Source organism: Phasianus colchicus, chromosome 21 (genome assembly GCF_987193195.1).
Source record: "Phasianus colchicus chromosome 21, bPhaCol1.hap1.1, whole genome shotgun sequence".
NCBI classification, from domain to species: domain Eukaryota; kingdom Metazoa; phylum Chordata; class Aves; order Galliformes; family Phasianidae; genus Phasianus; species Phasianus colchicus.
Genome location: NC_143456.1, coordinates 4101126 through 4114526, shown reverse-complemented (window position 1 = coordinate 4114526; position 13401 = coordinate 4101126). Strand labels below are relative to the sequence as shown.

General features: G+C 46.6%; 1 protein-coding gene across 14 annotated transcripts in view; it reads right to left on the bottom strand.

Annotated features, from left to right (window-relative positions):
- The window catches only part of CAMKK1 (calcium/calmodulin dependent protein kinase kinase 1), an 87102-nt gene extending 74809 nt beyond the window's left edge, over nucleotides 1–12293 (bottom strand). For 3 of the 14 annotated variants that reach the window (XM_031591861.2, XM_090122745.1, XM_090122753.1), the window contains exons 1-2: nucleotides 12141–12293; nucleotides 10777–10842 (exon numbers count right to left, since the gene is read on the bottom strand). The gene's annotated coding sequence lies outside the window, so the exon portion shown is untranslated. The other 11 variants (XM_031591859.2, XM_090122750.1, XM_090122746.1 and 8 more) reach the window with 7 other exon arrangements.
- Between the last annotated feature and the right edge of the window lie 1108 nt (nucleotides 12294–13401).

The window sequence follows — 13401 nt, the reverse complement described above, 5'->3', positions numbered from 1 at the left end:
TTTTAGACATGCAGGCATTGAGCCTAGGAGAAAAAACTTGGCCAGGTTACTACAACTCCTCAACAGCATGACAACAGCACCAATTAACATAGAGCTAACTGCCCTACTGCATTCAGTGCTTTAAAACAAACTAAAAGGCTAATTCCAGCTCAAAGCAGGTATTAAAAAAAAAAAGAAAGCTTAAGAAATGACCCCCAAAAGGCATGTGCTTTTAAGGGGGTGTTGAACTCCCCCAGAAGTCTAGCCCCAACTGGCATCTGCATAAACTGACTTAAGTCTGCATGTACTAGATTTAAGGAACAGCAGCATGGAAAACCCTGTGAAGTAAGAGGACCCTATTTTAAGGTATGATCTCTCAAGATGTTTGCAAAATATGTAGCACCCATGGCTAACAGAACACTTAGTAGGTGAACTATAATCCCATATTAAAAAAAAAATGGTTTGCTCCTTTCTTTGTTTCCTTTCATTTGTCTTCGAGTTCAAGATTTCAAATATTTCTGTCATTAAGGTACATCTCACATGCTATTTTAAGTTGCAGGGTGAGTAGCACCCAGTTACACAACTCTCCAGCAGTTCTTATAGGCACGCATGCCTAAGAGCTGGGCATTCACAGCACACAGAGCTCCCCATTCAGCCCTGTGAAACTCACCCAGAGAGCATGATATGGAGACTGAGCTCTGAAAAGCTGCAGATAAGGTGGGATAAGCAGCTTGCTACTTCCCCTCTGGGGTTCCACAGCTTTTGTGAAATCCTACTCCAGGTAGCCTAAAAGGACAACAGTCCCCTAACCCCCAAGAAGGAAGGATTTAGGATCAAACTTAATTCCTGACTAACTGTCTACCTGAACTCATTGTCTGCCCCCAAGGAGATAAATCAGAACCAGAGAGCACTGAGTGTTGTGGCTGAGGCCAGAGGAAATGAGAACTCTTCCACATTTTCCTCCCTATCAGCAGCAATGTATCTTAACCTTTAGGTGAAAATAAAATTGTCAAGGACTGGTTCAGACTGTGAAACAATGAAGTGCAAGTGAACTCCACTGCACACCCCACCAGCCACACAAGAATCAAGGGACAATCAGGGCTGGAAATCTAACACCCACACTTTAGTCAAATTCAAGAGCACTGCAAGCTTACACTCAAGGATTACTCAGGTGTAAGGATCTATCTTTATTCAGGATGAATAAGGCTCCTGTCACTAACCACAGTTACTTACCCAGCATACCAGTTCAGGGAAATTGGTCTATACCACAGGGTTAGGAATCCCACTCATCAATTTGGGAAACAGCCTCACAGAGAAAGCTGTCCCCTCTTAACCCAAATAGGGAAAACAAGGTGGTGTTTCATCTCATCTTCCTATCACAACGATTTTGTGCCAAAGCTGAAAAATGTGAGAGCAGCCTTATGGCATTATGTGAACCATGGATTTACATCCTTTAGGGAAATCAGCCCCCAAAAAGTCAAGTCAGTACTTCCTTCTTGGGATCAGCCAATACACCAGCCAACGCAGAGGACAAGACAAGGATCCTGCTGCTCGGGAGAGACCTGCGACAGTACAGAAACACAGCAGATGGGACACCTACCCTTCAGCTTGCTCCCCTCACTTCCAGGCTTCCTTTTTTGTTTCCTTTACAATGTCTGCAGCTAAATGAACACGTCAGCAGAGATTTTGTTCTTAATTTGCCCCTGGGGTGTTCTGCTGACCCTACCAAGAACTATATTTAAATGTGCCATTTCCTGGCTAACTAGGCTCATTTACAGTCCCTTCCCCCAGATGCCTATGCAAGCCTGGCCCAGAATCCAATTAGCTACTATCACTCTTTAAATCAAAGGAATAAAAAACTCATACAAGAAAAATAAAATTAAGAATTTTAATCACATAATTCTTATTATATATCTAAATACTTAAAATTTCCATACTCTCTGGGAGATGGGCTCAAAAGATTAAAAAAAAAACAAGTTTCCAAGGAGACTCAAGTTGCAGGCAGAATAGTTTGACAGGAGAGACTCCATCCTCCCTAAACAGAGCACACTTAGCTTAATGCACTGTAGAGCCAGATGCAGGTCCTACCCAGGAAAGAAGCAGCTGTCCCTCAGCATGTAAGATGTATAATAAGCCCAACAGCTCCCAGCCTTGGGTGTGAAAGAGCAGTTGTGAGATAGGTCCTTTGCTCAGCATCACCTCTACATGCCTGGGAGGCTTATGGCTTCAGAGGAGCATAGATTCAAGAGATCAGAGGAGTACAGACCATCTGAACATCCCTTCTGCACTATGACCACAGCCTGTGGCCACTTTTGTAAGGAGAAATTAACAAAGGACAGCAAGACTCCAGAGATCCAAGACAGTCTCCTCCAAAAGAGAAGTCTAGAGGGTATTCAGCTAGAGACCCAGTTATTAGACTTCTGGAGTTTTCTGGTACATACTGCTCCTTGACTAATTTCAACAGCCACAGCAATGGTCACTGAAACAACATTTCCAGTTACCCCAACTTTGCAAAGGAGGGGCTGGATTCCCAAGGCCACATAGTTCAGCTCTTGACTATGACAGAAGGGTGTTACATACATTGTTTTCCTTGCCACATCCTTTAGAGCTCCAGCTTTTGCTTGTCACATTCCCCCACTGACTACTGTTCAGACTTCACAGTGGCCTCAGAGCATCTTCAGAGTCTCTTTTGAGCACAGTTCTCCATGCCTGTTGCCACTCAGCAGTTTCTGCTCCAGCTCCTGGCTTCCTGCCTCCATGTGGAGCTGCATGTGCCCACAAAGGCTTTGGTGAACCCCCACAGAACTGTCTAGTTGGAGGAAAGGATTGTGAAGGACAGGAATTATGCCCTGTGAGGTTAGAAGTAATCAGGAGAATCCTTTTGCCTCAGAGCTGACTGACTTCAGGTGCTTCAGTCAAGTGTTGTCCTGAGTTCCCAAATGCCAGAATGGCACAGCCTGGAAGACACCAGGGCCCAGAAGGGTCCAGAAGAGGTTCAGGTTTTCCAAAGCCCTGACTGCTGCTGGAAATGTCACTTCTCAATGTCAATAAGTAAACCATGTGTGGAACTACTTTGCTACAGTGTATTAACTGAAAAGGTACAAGCAAGCTGCCTTGACTGCCAGCAAGCATTCATCCTGAACAGTGCAAGTGCCTGTACCTGCTCCTGACAACCACAGGTGCTTCACTCAGACCCCCTGCCTGCCAGGAACCAGACCCAGCACCAGTTTAAGTATCTGCTGAGAATTCACAGGAAAACTAAGAAACCCTTATGACAGTAAGAGGCACCAAGTGATCTGCAGGTCATGAGGATGGAACAGTCCCTTCAATGAGGCTCAAACCAATACACCTGTCTGGTAGCAGTCTGCAGGAAAACAGTCCTGCCAAAATAAATTAAAGTACAATAATTCAATTCTCTTCAATTCCCCTTCCCAACAACCCCTCCTTTTAAAGGGAAACAGCTTCACATACAGACCTGTCTCTTCTCAGGTAATGCAGAAAGCCATCAGCTAGGAAGAACAAATACCCCAGGAGATGAAGTAAGCCATCATCTTCCTTTGAATGCAGCTGCAGTGACAGCTTGCAAAGAAACTACAGAGCTCCCCAGAGTGCTAGAAACCAGTCTGGTGGTGAAGTATCAGCACATTTCTAGGTTAATAAAAGCTGGGGCATGGGAGGAGAAAGGGAAGGAAGGAGATGCATTGTCTCAGAGTCTGCAATGAATTTAACAGCAGGGAAACATTTCAGGGCAAGGAAATATTTATTCATACCTAAAGAACACTGAATATTAAAGATTCTGGAAGCTCCACAAGCTCTTAGTGGAATGAGACTCAGTATTTTGCAGAAGCCACAGCATACCCTCAGTGAATCCAGGAATTAATATCCAGCTCACGCCAGAAATACCTGAGCACTGCAGCCACACCATCAGCAGGAGGCTGGGGTACACACACCAAGCAGCATCCACCTCAAGAGCAGCAAGGGACAAGCCCTGTGTCCTGCAGGGAGAAGGGGCTTCTCCACAGGGAAGCTGGGCAGGCACTGAGCCATGGCTGCCCAGCAACACACTGCATTGGAGTCAAACCAGATGCATTTCTGTAGCTGAGAAACAGCTCTTTGGCCTTGTATCCTCCAAGTGTCTGCGGTTCATTGACTCTGATCTGGAGGCTTTAGTTTCCATTGATTTGGCATTTCAGGCTCAGTTATCACCTATGCCTGATGCTGTATAAGGACAGCACTGGTCCCTGGAGCAAAATTTATACTCTTAATATGAGAAACCACAAGGCAAGTAAACAGATCTTTGGTGGCTGGAAGCACGTGCCACAGAACAACTGATTTCCATGAGTTTCCATGACTTGATATTGCCCTTTCACATCTGTGATCATCACTTTGGATGGCCACTTTTTAGTTCTTTTGAAACAGCAAGCTGAAAATTCAGATCCTTACAAAAAAAAAAGGTCAGCTCCATTCTGCAGTCTGACTCGAAGCAATCTATCTGGCATTTAGGAATGAACTCCCAGAAATTGCTATGAATAAGTCATGCCTTTTTACTATTGCTTCAAGGCAAATTACAGGCACTGCTCACATCAATACTGCATGAGAAAGGGAAAAGCAGAAGCCTGATTAGAGTATGGAAACACACTGGAAGAGATGCCTGATCTCTCTAAAGGCATAGTAGTAATTTGGTCTGATTTGCCAGCTGAAAGCACTGAAGTTCTTGAACTCTACAACAGGACAAAGGCAGGCAAAAACCTACACAGCACCTTTATATGGTCCAGGCTGATTTGCAGCAATATAGAGTCCTCCCACATTTGAATAAAAATATTTCCTCCCCTCTCAGATGCTCACACTTCCCCAGTCCCACTTCTGACAGCACTGTGCACACAAGACAAGCCGAAACAAAGGATCTTCTCCTGACAATTCCAGCAAATCACACCCTGCACATGGAGTAACCCCATAATGCAGTCCCAAGGCAAAGGCACATTGTTGTTCCCTCTTCCTTCAGCAAGAATTTGCATGGCAAGCCACATTCAGACATCTTCCACTTCCCCAGCCCCATACACCAAAACAACAACAAAAAACCCACACCTGTTTCAAGTCTGTTTTATACTCTAACTTCACAGAGCTAGAAGACTCTGGTATTATTAACTTCTATCAGTCAAGATACCTGACAGCTGTGGAAGGCTGATGACCTTCAGCACCAAAGCAGCTTATCAACCATGAAGAAACAGCAAGAGGTCAGTGGGTGAGTCTTCTGCCTTTCTACTGCCACTCACACTGTAGGCACACTTAGTACAAGGGAACCCAAGTTCTCTGTTCCAGAACAAATATCACAGAATAGCAATACTCAGCATTCTCAGAGCCAGGTGTGAGAAGTGCCAAAATGAAGGCTTGTTTAGGTAGCTGGCATACAGGCATGTGTACTACAATCCTCTACTTTTTTGTCATCAGGTCCACCTGCCTTTTCAGATACCTCAATTTCTTTGGCACAGGGCTACAGCCTTCTTCTGTATCAAAACCATCCAAACCCAGTTCTTACTCTTTTCCTTCCAGTTTTTCCCCAGTCTGATTTGCAGTCATTCCTAAGAGACAGGGAGGGAAGCTCTGAACAAGCAAAGCACTTGTCCAAAGTAGGACTCAACCTCCTTCAGGGGTAAAACCACCAATTTCCTTCCATGTTACATCCACCACTTTTCACATGCTGCAGCTCCTTCCCTAATGGAACTGTGATTCATCCTTAGATTCATCCCAGGTTCCTGACGAGGACACAGCTCACAAATCTTCCAGCTTCTTGCCCACAAAAAGGCAAAGCCTCACATGCTAGAGCTGTGCATGGGGAAGGGGGAGTTTGATAGCAGAGACCTACCATGAAGCAGCAGCTACAGATCTCTTCCAGCAGGGCTTCTATTGAGCATCCCACCAACCTACAGGTGGGAGAAGGAAGAAAGCACCCACATTGAAGCTTTTATCTTAAAGGGCTTGACAGTACAACAGTATAAGTTAATAAGGTAACACAAACCACAGGGCTGATAGAACCTTTGCTGCATTCACAAAGACAGCAAGGTAAAATTGTGAATCAGTTGAGCAACACAGGAATAAGGGAGGAACACCAGCCACCAGAACAGCAACAGATAGCTGCACAGCACTGCTCCCATACAGCACTCAGCTGCCAGATGTAGGTACTGAAGTCCAGGTCAGTAGAGCATGATCTCACACTCCTTGGTATGACTCATTTGTATCCCATCCAGAGGCTAACAGTTGTAAATCCAACATTAATGCAGCCTCAGAAGGTATTATTCAGCCTGGGCTTCCACCACATTTCTTTACTTCTCTCTTCCCCACTCCAGCTGAGCCCCTCACATCTGCTGTTTAACACCTTTGCTATGCACACAGTATTTGGGTCCATCTGTGAACTGGGGCTTCATGTTACCAAGGAAATCCATAGCAGAAAGGAAAATGAATCAATCTGTGTTAATATCCTACATACTAGACCAGCCTTTTGCAGTTCAGAGCTTTGTAGGTCTGTAGGAATTGCATCTATTTAGTATAGAGTTTGAGAGCCATGGCAGAAATCATGTGAAATAAGAACAGAGGCAAGATTTTTTTTCCCTTTGAAGGTGAAGAAACTGTTATTCACACAACTGTGCAAAGATGCACAGTGGAAAAGGGACCTAATAGTTATTCAAAATATATCATTAATTGTCCTCACAAGGTCACACAATTATGGAGCCACTTGGCTGAGAAAAAACAAGCAGTCAACTCTAGAAACATACATGGGATATTATACCAGAATCACAGGATTCAAGGAGCTGCTCTCATCCTCCCACCTTGAGAAACAACTCTCTGCTTCTGACCACCTAAAAAAACAAAAGCAGCAACTCTTCCACCCCAGCTCTGCAGCAGGGACTCTAATTAAGAATCCAGGCTTTTTCCAGGCCTGAAAAGGATGGGGTGTGATCCTTCTCATTTACAGTGGTGTGGGAAAGCAGAGACTAATGGGGAAAAGCAACTGCAGAAAGCAGCAATAAAACAAATGAGTGAGGCTCGTGAATTCAGCTCCATTCACCTCAGGGGAATAGCCACCTCTCAACACTGGTATCAGCAAAACAGAAGGCTAGGCTTCTGCGGCCTTCCTGCTTGGGATCTGGTCTGCAAAGTGTACAGCACAGGAACAGGAAAGAAGGGAAGGACACTTCCATCTCAGAAAGGCACATATACATGTGCTGCTCCAGCAGAGAATGGCACATCACAGCCTCGCTGTTTATATTAACACCAGAATAATTAGAGCAGTCACTGTTAACTAGCTAACAACCTCACCATAAACTCTGAATAGCACTGAAGAATTAATTACAACACCTCAGAGCCTTCCCAGAATGCAGCCACTAATCTACAGAAAATACTGAAACCAGCCAGAGACAAGCAGGCTAAATTAATCCCAAATGGCTTCTGGGAAAAAACAACACAACTCTCTCTGAGGTACTCACTCTAAAATAATGCCTGTCCAGGGCAGCAACCCAACAGAAATAAGTCCTCAGCAAACCACACCTTTATCACAAGGCATGACTCAGCTCATGAGCTGGTTGCCATCAAAAAATAAAACATAGGGATTTATTTTCAGCCAGGTTCACTCCCTAAACCAGCAAGTTTCCAGGATGAGAAGCTCTCAGCTGCCATGGGACAGCTTTCCTTTTCAACTGTAAGCCTCAGCTCACAAAGACACTGTGTCCTCAAAAGGTTTTGACCTTTCAAGAGAACTTCCCCATCCAGGGACACAAGCACATAGAAGCAGTGAAATCATTCTCCAGTGTCACATATTTGACACTTATGACAAATATTTATACTTCTCCATCTGTTTCTGTCCCTATCACTTATGCCAAAAATAAAACTGAAGCCTGAAATTGAGTACAAAAACGTTCCTGAAGACTTAACCCACTCTAAGAAAAATTACCAGCAAGTTCAGTCCTCAAATCCCTAAGCAAATTAGAACTACAGCTAAGCAGTGTTTGACTACACCCTGTCATTAATGATAAACTTTGTCTGATGATCATATTTGTGTAGGTTACAGGAAAAAAAAGCAAATGGAAAGCAGCACCTCAATAGCTGGAAAATAGGAAAGGCTGAGTCAAATTTCCAGACGGTTTTGTTGGCTTTTTTGTTTTTTTGTTTTTTGTTTTGTTTTTGATAGCCCGAAGTTTAATCCTGGAAAAAAAGTTGCACTTTTTAATTTGTGGCAGCCCTAGAAGCAAGGCACAAGCCTTGTCTAGGAATCCAAGGGAACCTCCTTGCTTTGCCACAGCTTCTGTTTCATCTCCAAACAAATCAGCAATTCCAGTCTAGTGATCTAGTGTGTATGCCCCTAATTAAACACATTTTTCTACAATCAAGGACAATCCTTAAAGATACCACTTGTGTGTCTTTACTATAATTACACAAGTCTTAAAAACATGAGCTTCTGGAGTGATAGAGAAAGGTATGTATACAAACTTACACCTCATCAGCAGCCACAAATCAAAACAGCCACTCTTCCACACATCTATGATGTTTCTTCCCATTTTTTTTTTTATCTTCCAGAATGGTAACCCATCCCAATTTACCAGTTATCTTCTCTTAAGCACTTCAGACAGTTTTTTCCAAGCACGTCAAGTTTAATGTCTTAATTAAAACCTCATGCTTAATTACATTATTTGATTTCATTCATTTATCCACCGTACCCAGCACTTTGATGCTTTATTATAAAAATTACTAACTACTTCAGATCTGCCACAAATGACTGAGTTATGTCAGCAATTGCTTCTATACACTTCAATCCTCCTCACTGGTTTTACAGTCAGATACCCACATTCATTTAACTGCCTATTATTTAACTGCCTATTAGGTGACTGAGTGACCTACCTGCTCAGATACTTGCTATAGGATGTCACTTGCTTTGAGAAGCTAGTGACATAAAATGACTGGATATCAGAGAAGAGGAATTTAAAGTTATGAAGAAAAAAGCTCAGCAGACAAACCTTGGTGAGGACTACTGTCTGCCTTCCTTTCCTGAGATGCATTTGCTTTCTTATCTTTAAGGCATAAACCAGTAACATTTAACCTCACATTGAATTTAAATCGCATGCAACCTAGGCCTTACTTTTGGCAAGTAGCTGAATGGGTAACTTGCCTCCTCACTGGCCCTCAGTAAACTGGCTGCACTGCCTGCCTTCTCCAACTGCCAAACTTCAGCAGCAGGGTAGGGCTGGGCAGCAGCCAGCATCTGCCAGAGCACAAGTTAGAGGACGCTGCAAAGTCACCCAGAAGCAGCATTTGCTCACTTTCCTTCACACAGGTGTCAAAGAAGAGCTGCTACTCAAAGCAACCTTTGCTACTGACCTCAAGCAAGCTATTTTCCCCTACCATCATTTGGCTCCTTACACTGCCTGCATGTACAGCATCGGCACAGAGCTCCAAAAGGGAACCACATCCTCCCACATAAGCAGAAACTGCTTCCCCCCACCCTCCACAACCAGTGTTTGTCGGCACTTTGAGATAACTGAACAGACCCATCTACTCTCCTGCTCATCAGCTACCTGCACTTCACAGCAGCAATGGGCAGGATCTCCCCAGGCATCCTCTCAAGGCAGAGTAATTGCACATATTGATTTCAGATGTTATCAAGCAAACTGCCTTCCACAATTCCAACACGGACTCTAACCTGACTGAGCTCCCAACTAACACATGTCCCTTCCACTCCAGTAGTGCAGCTTGCCTTGATTTGCACCAGATTTATCCTCTCAGCCAGACAGAGACATACTCTGGAGATCCAGGAGCCATCAAGCTCCCCCAGCTTTTACGGTAGCTTTTCCTGAAGCCTCCTTTTCCTGCTCCAGGTTTGCAGGGAGTCTATAAAGGCTCTTCTAAGGTCAGCATTGATACTGCACAGGAGACGTGGCTTGCAGACTGGACCATTCCTTCTACAGTTAAAGAAGGGCTGGCACAAACAACTGGGTTAATACAACCTTCAGTAACTTCAGGAAGCAAACACCAGCAAAAGAGAGTACTCTGGCAAGCAGGCTCTCAGCTGAAGCACAGAGTGGCAAGCTCTGCATAGTGCCACCTCTTCAAACTCAGCCAATGGATAAACCACATAAGCCCCGGTGGTGACTGCTACTCAAACAGCACTTCTTCACAGCAACCAGAACATTGCTACGCTGCCCTTTTAAACATTTTGTCTGCTGCAGCAGGACCAGAATTACACCAGGACTAGCAGCAGCTATCCAACTGCAAGGAAGATCACTGGTTTGAGAAAGAAAGTATCTATCTTCAACAGCATCCATCATAGGGCTGTAATAGTGCACTGTGAAGGGAAGACAAGAGAAAAAATATTCTTCCAATGCCTGGGCCAGCACTACAGTCAAATGTGCATGACCTGGGTCTCATAGGGTCTGCAGTACTCCCCCACTTTCCCCTGTCCAGTTCCATCAGCTGATGAGTTGATTAAAAAAATAAAACCATGCACACAGATGACTCTTGCTGCTCCCCACCCAAAACCTCCCATCCTTTTATGCAGAGAAGTCAGACTGCACATAAACGAATTGCCTGCAGTGTTACCAGTGACACACTGAGTAGGAACAAGGACTGGTTTTACATGTGGTATATAATTTATCACTGAAGACAAACGCCCCATAACTTTCTTGAGACATGCTGAGCCCCTTAAGGAACTCCTGCTCACAGCATAGCAAGATGCTTTCCCTCTTAGAAGAGGTGAGGACTTTGGCTGAGATTTGTATGCACACAAGCAGGATTCAGCATCTTTGTACTCACCAAGTTGGCAGCTGCAGGGAGGTACAAAATCAAGCGGGGACCCTTCTGCTGTTCTCTCATCTGTACCTAAAAAAGAAAGAACCTGAGACTCTCCCTTTGATCTCTGCAGCAGCATTTCATTCATAGATCCAGGAGCATGATAATATTTTATTAGCTTAAAGTAAAAAATACAAAGCTTCTGCAGGAAGAGGAGGCAAACCCTCTACTGCAGACTGACCAGCTGCCCACTGCAGATACCTCTCAAGAGCCCCTGGGGATGAGAAACTCCACAGTCCCTTCCCAGCAGAGAAAAGCTGGTCTCTGAGAACCAGTTAGTGCAAGAACCTTGTGCCAAGCAAAGACAAGCAGTGCTTAAAAAACACTTCATTAGGAGCACTGGCTCAGAAACCTATGGCAGAAGTTAGGTACGAACAATGCGCAGCACATCATTACTCTCTAGGGCAACAGTAGGACAAACAAGAACTCAGGACACCAGGTCTTCTCATAGCTCAGCTCCAGAAGAGACTGGATGAGCTGAGAGAGCAGCTCAGCCCACCCTCTTTGGAGCCAGGTGCCACCCCATGAACACATACCACAACTCGTATCCAACTCCAAGCACACCAGCTCCAGCCACTGAAACTTATCCCAAAAAGCAAAGAGAAAAAATAGCTGAGACAGGTTCAGAACAGAAGCACTCCAGGCAGCAAACACAAGGCAACCGGGACCAGCCACTCAGCACCTACTGAAGCTTAAAGCCCGGCTCTCACACCGCATTAATAACACGCCTGAACTCCTCGCTGGAACGATAAGAGGCCAGTGCTGACGCTCCTGGTTGCTAAGATCTGGCCTTCTTCAGGAAGGAGCCAAAGGAGCGCACTGGGGAAAGCGAATTCCTGCTGTGCCCGGTGCAGCACCGTGCCGCAACCCGCAGCCCCAGCAGCACAGATAACAACTCCCTTCTCGCCTCGCCCAGCTCCAAGAGCAGCACTTCAAAGGCAGCCCGTGTCGGACGGCACAACGCACCGCCGTACCCACAAGTTAACACCTACCGGGAGCGGCAGCGAGAGCTCAGTGGGAACCACGGAGCCTGTCGGGAAGGAAGCCGTTTCCCCCTGCGGGCACACCGCTCACAACCCGGCTTTCGGAAGGATTCCCCCCCCGTTTGCTCCACACACCCGGAGCCCCAGCCGCCGCTCCCCGCACAGCCCCGGGGCTCCGCCGGCTGAGGCGACCCGCGGCCCCGCACCTGCCCCAGGCCGGCACGGCCCCACGGGCTGCGGCTCCTCACGCAGCGCGGCCTACGAGGCCGGTCGAGACGGAGCCCCCGCTGAGGCGACGGACGCACAGAAGCTCCGGGCGCGCTCCCGCCCTTCCCGCCCGCTCACCTGCCCTCGGCCGCGCGCCGCTCCGCTCCAACGTGCCGCCGTTTGCAGCGCCCGGACAAACTCCCCGGCACGCGCCCTATCAGCGCGCGCCGCCCCACGGCCGCCCGCCCTCCATTGGCCGCGCGGGATCGGAGCCCCCCGCCCGCCGCCTGTAAATAACCGCCCGCGCGCGCGCTCCTATTGGCTCGCGGCGGCCGCGCCTCTCGCGGCGGCCGTTGGCCGTGAGGTGAGGTGAGGCGAGGCGGCGCCCGGTGCGCTGCGCTGCGGCGGTTGTGAGGGAAAACCCTCTTTTTTTGAGGGGGCATTTGTCCGTGTTGTAAAAACAATAAGCACGCCTGGGCTGAAGGCAGGCTGTAGGGTGAAAACACGGGGGTTTGGGCTATTTAACTTGGCGAAGTGGAGCTGGTAGTAGCCCAGCGCTGCTTTGGAGCAGAGGTCTGCTGTGTGCAGGGAGCTGTTTCAGGCTGTGAGGGACAGACAGTGTGGGGTCAGGACGTGAGGGACGGTGTGGGGATCATGGAGTCCTAGAGGATCCCAGGTTGGAGGGGATCATCAATTGCAACCCCCTGACAGTGTGAGGGATGGACTGAGCAAGTACGTGTGGCTGCAGGCTTGATTATTAAAGAATTCTTGCAACCAGCTAAATGATTCCTATGTTAGAAACCTAGGAAGGATCATCAGAGAGAAAACCAGGAGGAGAACATTCTCCATGAATCAGAAACATTGGGGTAAAGAGGAACTCTTGGATCTGGTGAAAGCAATGTGATGTCAAGGAGAGGGAGGTTGGTAGAGCCTGCTAGATTCTAGTTTTTAATATTGGCAATTTAATTTTTAATCTCTTTCAAATATAAATGATGCATTGAGGGCATGGTTTCTGAAGGAACCCAGCTGGGTTTTCCACCCTTGGATAAATTATCTGGCCCTTCCAGGCCACGTTTGGTCTCTGCTGAAGGCAGTGAAGCTACTGTGGAGAGGGATCCTTGTAGCAATTTTGGGTCCAGAAGTGGCTTAGGTCTGTGTTCACAGTGCCATGCCCTCTGAGGAGGGCAGCAGTTTCAGGATCACAATGAAGAATACTCTCATTCCCTCAGAGCCTTGCGTTTGTCTTTGCACCAAGGCAGGGCTGGTTGCCTGTGGAACGGGCAGCTTGGGGACACAGCATCGCTGGCTTCACACCAACTCAAACAAAGGCAAGGAGAAATCAGTTCAAATCCTGGCACCACTGCTGCTCGTTGTCAATTCTCATTCTAATTCAGCTAGA